Here is a 9,498-nt window from a genome sequence, read left to right as displayed (position 1 = left end):
AGAAATGCTGGGCTGGATGAAACACAAGCTGGAATCAAGATTGCTGGGAGAAACATCAAAAACCTCAGATACACAGATGACACTACACTTATGGCTGAGTGTGAAGAAGAACTAAAGAGCCTCTTGATGAAAGTGAAAGAGGAGAGTGAAAAAGTTGGCTTAAAGCTCAACATTTAGAAAACTAAGATCATGGCCTCTGGTCACATCACTTTATGGCAAATAGATGGAGAAGCAATGGAAACAGTGGCTGACTTCAATTTTTTGGGTACCAAAATCACTGCAGATGGTGACTGCAGCCACGAAATTAAAAGATGATTGCTTATTGGAAGAAAAGGTATGACCAATATAGACAGCATATTAAAAAGCAGAGACATTACTTTGGCAACCAAGGTCTGTCTCACCAAAGCTATGGGTTTTCCAGTAATTGTGTATGGATGTGAGAGTTGGAGTACCAAGAAAGCTGAGTGCTGAAGAATTGATGCTTTTGAACTGTGGTGTTGGAGAAGACTCTTGAGAGTTCCTTGGACCACAAGGAGATCCAACAAGTCCATCCTAAAGGAAATCCGTCCTGAATATTCACGGGAAAGACTGATGCTGAAGTTGAAACTCCAATACTTTGCCCACCTTATGTGAAGAACTGACTCATTTGAAAAGACTCTGACACTCGGAAATATTGAAGGTGGGAGGAGAAGGGAATAACAGAGGATGAAACGGTTGTATGGTATCACTGACTGGACATCATGGCACTGGACATCATGACACTGGACATGAGTTTGAGTAAACTCTGGGGCGTGGTGTGCTGTAGTCCATGGGGTAGCAAAGAGTCGGACACGACTGAGAGACTGAGCTGAACTGAATTATTTTTAATCTCATTCCAGTAGGAATGCAGTCCAGTAGCAATGGTTAGTGACAATAACGTGACTAAACTAAACCCAGTTATCACCATACTTAAACCTTTAGTGCAATTTAATAGTTCAATTTTATTGACTCACTTTCTACATTTGGCTTCTGAGGCACCACCCTGTCTCTTTTCCAACCACATATTTGATTCCTCTACATCTCATAATGTACAGGTTTTGGTACATCAAATTGCCTATTCAAAATTCCCTCGGATGTTTGCATGCATGCTAAGTTGCTTCAGTCGTGTTCAGCTCTTTGTGACCCCATGGACGGTATCCTGCCAAGTTCCTCTGTTCATGGAATTTTCCAGGCAAGAATACCAGAGTGGGTTGCCATTCTCTCCTCCAGGATATCTTCCCAACCTAGGGATGCAACCCACATCTCATGTCTCCTACATTGGCAGATGGATTCTTCACCACTAGCACCACCTGGGAAGCCCAAATAAAGGAATGTTTAGCTTGAAGTTTAGCGTGCTTAAATAATGTAACAGGTTCAAAACCAATCTCTTGATTCTCTCACCACTAATAAAGAACGGTCTTTCTTTAAAAAATTTTCCCTTACTTTAGGAGCTCAAAGTAAATATCCTGATATCATCTGTGGCTTATTTGTTTCTCACATACTTCACATCCAACTCAGAAGTAAGTTGTATACCATCAGATTATATCCAGTACCAATCTTTCCACACCAACTTTTAAGATACTATTATAGTTCAACCAACCATCATTTCTTGCTTCTTTCATTGTATTACCTTCTTAGTCTGTTTCTCTACATTCACTCTTTATTCCTTAAAGTGTTTTTAATGTTTTTCATTTACTTGAAACCCTTTAAAACCCTCTTATATTAAAGTAAAATCCAGTGTCTTTATAATTGCCTATAAAAACCTACATAATCTGGTCCCCCATTACACTTTATGGCTTATATCTTTTGTACTTTTCCTTGTTCATTCTACTCCAACTAAACACTCTTTCCTCTGCTGATATTTTCCAAATATACATGCTTTCCATCAGGAAAGTCCAAGAATGTACCTGGACCTGAATGCACATCGTTTCTCTTGGATACTCAGCGTATTTCTGTATTTTTTCTCCCTCAGACATTGGCACCTAAGTCTTAGCAACTCTCATGCAGACAACCAAACAGCATCAACTTCTCATCTTACCTTTCATTCTTACCAGTTCTCACCAGACCATTTGTTTGATCCTGCCTTGGAAATATGAAGGTATAGAAATTATCAGCAGTGCTTTTGCTGGTCATCTTTTCTTTGACATTTTGTTTGTATTCCTCTTCAATAGTTGCTTGACTCAGCGTCTTTCTGTCTTCTCTACACAATGAAAAGACAAATTAACTGAGAATAGAAAAAATTAATTAAATCATATAAATTCCAAATCTATTCCAAAATATACTTATATTATAGAAAATACTCATTTTGGAAAGAGATTTATGGTGACTGGGCAGTTTCATGACATCTAGGCAGGGCTAATATTCCAGAAAGGAGCTAAGATTTTTGCATCCAGTCACAGTTTGTAACTGGTTTCTAATCACCCATCTGCAAGCTACACGGAGCACATCGGAGCATCACCTGTGCAGGAGACTGACTTTGGGACTGATTCTGAGAAAAGAGAAAGAAGCATGCCTTAGCCTCAATTCTGAGTTCATAACAATTTCTCAAGAATCTCATCAACAATCTATACACTACAGTTTTAAGAAAGGTAAACATGTTAAGATAAGTGGATAACTCTTGATAACCCCAAACACATTATCTTGCTGTATTTGTGTGGAACTCTCTATATACCATGGGCTGTGTGAAGAGGTTCTTCCTCAGGACAACATATTCACAGGACTCTGGAGGACCCAGTGGGACTTAGGGGAGCCTGAGGACTGGGGAAGAGGCTTCCTTTTTGTTTCAGTTGGAGACAAACTTATAACACACAGTACATAGTGCTGTAGTCTTCTCCTATCCTCTGGCACAACACTTCATTCTGTCTTCAACTTTATTCTGGAAGCCATCCTTTTCCTGCAAATGATGTTCTGCAGCTACAATATTTGGTGGATAATCAAAATTCAAAAGATCAGTTAACAATGAGTTGAATCTCCAAACAACATTCCTCAATGTCCTCCTGGAATCCCAGCCAGTGCTGTCAATCGAATGTTCTCTCAATAAACCTAGACATATTTCACCTGTCTCTGTGATGTTGGAATGCTATAACCTGGTGAAGCATCTCACTGTGGGAGGCACCACATTATATGCATCAGGAACTTCAATTTCACACAATTTTTCTACCTTGGTAGTAACCCTCATCTATCAAAAAACCACAAAACAGCAACAACAAATCCTGGGGTTTACAGTTAGCTGAAAGCAATAAATCTTGGTTGGATGAAGAAAATGAATTTTATACCTACAAGGTAAATTAGTTTCAACCTCTGTAACAAGTATCCTGTCTCTCACAGAAACCTGATGGGTGAAGTCAGAGGCTGTGTCTATGCTTGGGACTCCTTAAGATGATTATCCTGATTCAGTTGGCTTGCCAGCATCAGCATTATGGCTACCTTACTCTGGTCACCATGAGACAGGCGAGGCAGAATATGGGACAGGAAGTGGCCAGGCGCACAGTAGGACCAGAGTAGTGAGGAAGAGACTCAGCTACTCCCTTTTTCCTTGGCAGTCTTTTTTAAAAGCTGAAAGAAGCTAATCTCCACACACACCTCCCAGCCCCCAAATTGACTGGAATCCCAGAAATCGGTAGATATAGATAGCAATTAAAGAGTCAAACTCAGAGAAATATTTGGTAGTACCTAAATCAATAAAATTAACTATTCTGTGAAACTTACTGATTCTACAATTAAAATTCTGTAGTGAAAACTGAAGTATGTAGTGGCTTAATAAAGTCCACTTTTCCTGTGACTGTCACTGTTCAAAGTGACCCCTATGATCCCTGACTCTGGATATTCACATCATTGTGTAGTTCTCTCTGATATTGTGTCATAATTGGCTTGTGTGACCTATAAAATATGACAGAAGTGATGTACAATTTAGAAGTTTAAAGCATAATAGAAATTATGGCATTTACCTCTTGCTCTGTCTTAGATTATGTGGCTAGGGGGAAGCCTGCTGCTATGTCATGAGGTCACTTGGTATACTATGAAGAGATCCACTTACACCTTATGCCAAAGGCCCTATGAGTGACCCATCTTATGAGAAGACCCTTTATCTCCTCTCATGATGAGGTCTTTCATGAGAGGCCATGTGACTAACCAGTCAACAAGTTATTCATGAATTCCTAACTCACAGAAACTGTAAGATACTAATTTTTACTGTTTTAGTCCTTCATTTAGGGAATTGATTTTTTGGAGATTAATTTTTTGTGTAATAATGGGTAACTGGGATTTCCCAGGTGGCTCAGATGGTAAAGAATCTGTCTGGAAGGTGGGAGACCTGGTTTTGATCCCTTGGTTGGGAAGTTTAGCAGAGAAGGAAATGGCAACCCATTCTAGTATTCTTGACTGGAGAATTCCCTGGACAGAGGAGCCTGGTGAGCTATAGTCCATGGGGCCACAAAGAGTTGGACACGACTGAGTAACACAAATACAATGGTTAACTAGTATACTTTTCAAAATTAATGTCTTAAGTGCTAGTTTAGTGTATATCTGAATAACCTAAAAATTTGATGATTCTCCAGCATATAAACTTAGTGATTGCCTCCCACTGTAGAGGCTCCAAAAGGGCAGACACTCACTTTTCCAACATTTTCAATACTGAACACTGTACCTACATGTTAGATAAGCTCATTCAATTTCACCTGGGACTTTGAGTCAAAAGTTATTAATACAGTCAATCAAAGGTGATATAAAACAAATTCTAATAATAGCTTTAGAGACTATAGCAACTTCAAGCACCCTGGTGTGCCAGAGGCCACAGAACCAGTAGCCATACCCACTGCCTAGTGCTAGTGGCAGTCAAAGTTACAATTTCCAGTGTTCAGCTGTAGAAACAGGAGTCTTCACCCAACTGATTCAGTGGTGAAATTTGGCTGTGGCTTACACTTTCACTTTTCTTTTATTGTTGCCAGTTTTCCAAGCATGATAATCTAGAATTCCAGCAAATTTATTCATATATCAGTTGAGGTAACTGTAGCTGCTTGAATAAACCACTCAAAGCCTCAGTGGTTTAAAATATAGAAGTTTATTTCTCATCAAGTCACTAAACTTCGAGGCTTTTTAGTTAGTAGATGGCTTGGATTGTTTCCATCTTGATACTCTGTCACTCCCTAAGACTGTCAGCATCTGCAATAAAAGCAAGAACAAATAGGAATGAAGAAGTTACTCTATTTTAAAGTCATTCTTTGAAACAACGCGCATCACTTATCCTCACCTTCTTAGATGAGACCCAGACACCAGACCCACATGGATTCACGGGTGAAGGGTGATATTGTACATAATTTGCAGCAATTTCTTAGCAACAATTCTTTTCAACAGAATAGAAAATACAGAACCTGTGTCATAATTATCCATTTTTGTGACATTGTGCTATGAGTGTGTTACAATGAGTTTACTTGTTTGTTTTGCTTAAATCTGCCAGAGGTAGATTGTTTGCAACTGGGAATTCTTCCTAATATAGCTGTATTCTCATTACTTGATCAAAATCAACCTATAATTGGACCAGTTAGTATAAATTACATTGAATTAACTCTTTTTATGTTATTGACTTTCTTATTTTAATAATAAATGGATTATTTATCAATAAATAGCTCATGAAACCCACTCTCATCTGTGACACTAAACAGATGACTGTTTTAGTGACTCTATAACACTAAAAAAGTTGCAAGCCTCTGTTTGTGGTGTATACATTTAGAAACAAGGAAGGTCTCATAGTTATAAACAATTTGTCACTTATGGCAACATTATATTTGAAAAATCCCTAGAAGAAACTTATTTATTTTACTTCCATTAATCAACAATACCAATACCCAACACATAGGCATACATTTTTTTCAGAAATTATTTCAAATAAATGGAGACAATTTTCCCAGAAATAGTTGAGAATTATTTAATATTATATATTATATTTCCTTAGTCATATAAATAATTATAGTTATATAATGTTTTATTGCTATGGAGAATCTCTACAAGTAATAAATACAGATTAAAATTGTATTATTGTTCTTTAAATTTATTATATTGGAAAAAAGTTATTGTTAGGAGAACAAAAAGAAAAGACGTAGATTTGGAGAAAATTTTTGCAAACACATAGCTGATAAAGTGCTGGTATTAAAAACATATAAATGTCTCTTAAAACTCAAGAATTATAAAACAACCCAATTGAGAACTGGTCAAAAGTTCTAAAATGACATCTCACCAAAGAAGATATACAGACAGCAATAAGCTTATGAAAAGATGCTCAAGTTTGCTAATTATTAGAGAAATCAAATCAAATCTACAATGAGATATCACCTCAGACCAGTTAGAACAGCCATCATTCAGTTCAGTTCAGTTGCTCAGTCTTGTCCAACTCTCCGCAACCCCATGAATCACAGCACGCCAGGCCTCCCTGTCCATCACCAACTCCCGGAGTTCATTAAAAGTCTACAAATAATAAATGCTGTAGAGGATGTGGAGGAAAAGGAACCTTCATGTATTATTGATGGGAATGTAAATTGGTACAGTCACTTTGGAGAATAGAATGGAGATTCCCTAAAAAACTAATCATAGTTACCATATGATCCTGAAATCCCCTTCCTGGCCATGTATCAGGAGAAAACTCTAATTTCAGACTATACATGACATTTCATTTAGATTAAAACCCTCCAAGTCCAACCATTTTGCTGCAAATGACAAAATGTCACTCGTTATTATGGCTGAGTAGTATTCCATTGTATATATGTACCACATCTTCTTTATCCATTTATCTGTTGATGGACACTTAGATTGCTTCCATATATTGGCAATTGTAAACAGTTGCTGCTATGAAAATTTGGATGTGTGTATCTTTTAAAATTGGTGTTTTTGGTTATTTTCAGATATTTACTCACCAAATACTCCAATTTACTCCAAATTACGCTGAAGTAGAATTTCTGGGTCATGTGCTAGTTTTGTTTTTAGATTTTTGAGAAACCTCCATACTGTTTTCCACAGTGGCTGCACCAACTTACCTTCTTTCCAACAGTGCATGGGGGTTTCTTTTTCTCCACATCCTTGCCAAACATATCTCATGATGGTTTGGGTTTGTATTTCCCTGATGATTAGACATGTTGAGCATCGTTTCAAGTGTCTGTTGGCCCTCTGAACATCCTTTTTGGAAAAATGTCTATTAAGATCTGCCTATTTTTTCCCCCACGTTGCACAGTATGCACAACTTCCCCAACCAGGGATCAAATCCATGCCCTCTGCAGCAGAAGTATGGAGTCCCAACCACTGGACTGATGGAAAAGTCCTGCCCATTTTTTAAAATCAGGTTTATTTTTTTAAATGTAGAATTTATGAGCTGTTTATATTGTTGGATATTTAACTCCTTAAAAGTCATATCGTTTGCAAATATTTTCTCCCATTCTGTGGTTGTCCTTTTGCATTTTTTGATTCCTGAAAATCTATTTTTTAAATTTCTGAATAAGGATGGCTATCTCAAAAAGAATACTTTTCAATTTAACATAAACTTCACCTACAAATTTCAGAAATTTTTTATTCATAAATTAAGCAAATATTTTTCAGTCCTCTAATATGTATGAAGCCCTCTACTAGTCATTACAAAGATAACATAAGGTAAAGATAAACATGGCACTTGCTTCATAGAATTTAAAATCTGGTTAACAAAAAAAGTAGCTTTTCCTTATTATCCATTTGGAATGAATCAAGTTTTTAAGTAACAGAAATCACAGATACAGTGAAAAAAACACATAGGGCTTATTCACCTCATATGCAGACATTTCAGATGAAAGCAATTGCTGCCATTTCTTTGGGAGTTAAATAAGGTGGACCTATAACCATGGTCGTTGTCGTTGGCTTTTACTTGTGTCTCCCACGATCATAAGATGCTTAATGCAGCAGTTCATTATAAAGGAGTCTTATTGTACTTATTTCAGTGGAAAGATGAAAGAAGGAACAAGATGACATCTATGTAAGAAAAGCAAAAGTTCTATAAGAAGCTCACAATGTACTTCTATTTACATGTAAATTGGTCTAAACCTGGATTATATTGTCAGTATTGGCTAAAAGATGATCAAGAGGATTGCATGAGCCAAATAGAAGACCTTTCAACACAGGACTGGAAAATTACTAAGTATTATTTTCCAGTGCAAATGACCAATACAGAGAATTCCAAACCAGCTTGCAAAGAACACATTTAGAGATAATTCTCAATTCTGTTGGAAAACAAAGCATTAAATTTTATAAAGCATACATAAAACATTTGGCAATTTATTAATCCATATTTTGTTTGAAAGTTGTTTTAAAGGTAAAATGGTATATGTGTATGTATGCATATACATATATATGTATATATGGATAATATCCATTGTCCAATTTATTGTGCTTCCCTGGTGGCTCAGATGGTAAAAGAATCAGCCTGCAATGCAGGAGACCTGGGCACAATCCCTGGGTCATGAGGATCCCCTGGAGAAGGGTTGGCTACCCACTCCAGTATTCTTGCCTGGAGAATTTTATGGACGGAGGAGCCTGGTAGGCTACAGGCCATAGGGTAGCAAAGAGTCAGATATGACTAAATGACTAACAATATATATGTTAAGCATGTACTGACAATCAACTATATATTGGTGGTAGTATTTGATATCATGAACATAAGAATAAATAAGAGATGACTAGGTTCATTAAGTACTTCATAGTATAGTAAGGAAAGAGACACGAAAACAGATAATTATAAGACAATGTGATGTGATCTGTACAAAGTTAAATCTTCTAGTATAATGTGTCATATTCAAATAGTATTAGAATATTATAAAGTCTTTGGTTAATATGCCACTGGTGTTAATCCTTAACCTGGAAACCTCAGCAAGACTCATCTGGAAGAAGCTATTTTGGGGACTAGAAAGCAACTGAGCACAGTTTCAGGAGTTTTTTCTGATCCTAATACATAGAGGGGAATTAATACTTTAAACATGATAATATCACATATATTTATAGAAGCTCTTCTTTTCACTCTCTCATCAGGTAGAAATGACTTCAATTTAAGAAACTGTCTGGGACTAAAGGAAGCTAAATGGACTTGATAACTAAATTCAATTTATGATCTTGGATTGGATACTGAGACAGTTAATGATATTTAAATAAGTCCTGTAGGTTTTTTTTAACAATATTGTATCAGTGCTGATTTCTTGGTTTAGAGAATCATACTGTGGCTATGTAAGACTTTGACATTTTGGGAGACAAGGTCAGGTGTATAAGAATCTGCTGACTACTTTTGTAACTTTTTTGTTGTCTGAATTTATTTCAAAATGAAGAATTAAAAAAACTAAATGATAAAAGTATAGTACAAATTATAAAAGTAGTTTGATAATGTATTTCTGTTTCCCTAAGCTAGAAATATATCCTATAATTATATAAGTATTAGAATTTAACTATCCATATATTATTCTCTAAAGTGTACCTTTTATG

At 36.4% G+C, this 9,498-nt stretch overlaps 1 pseudogene; it reads right to left on the bottom strand.

The window, feature by feature from the left end:
- Positions 1–2,851: 2,851 nt before the first annotated feature.
- On the bottom strand, positions 2,852–3,435 carry LOC129540397 (NEDD8-conjugating enzyme UBE2F-like; annotated as a pseudogene).
- Positions 3,436–9,498: the final 6,063 nt, after the last annotated feature.

Source organism: Moschus berezovskii, chromosome 4 (assembly GCF_049115385.1).
Source record: "Moschus berezovskii isolate FMDL1 chromosome 4, NW_MosBer_1.0, whole genome shotgun sequence".
Lineage (NCBI taxonomy): Eukaryota > Metazoa > Chordata > Mammalia > Artiodactyla > Moschidae > Moschus > Moschus berezovskii.
This window is presented reverse-complemented; position numbering and strand designations above follow the sequence as displayed.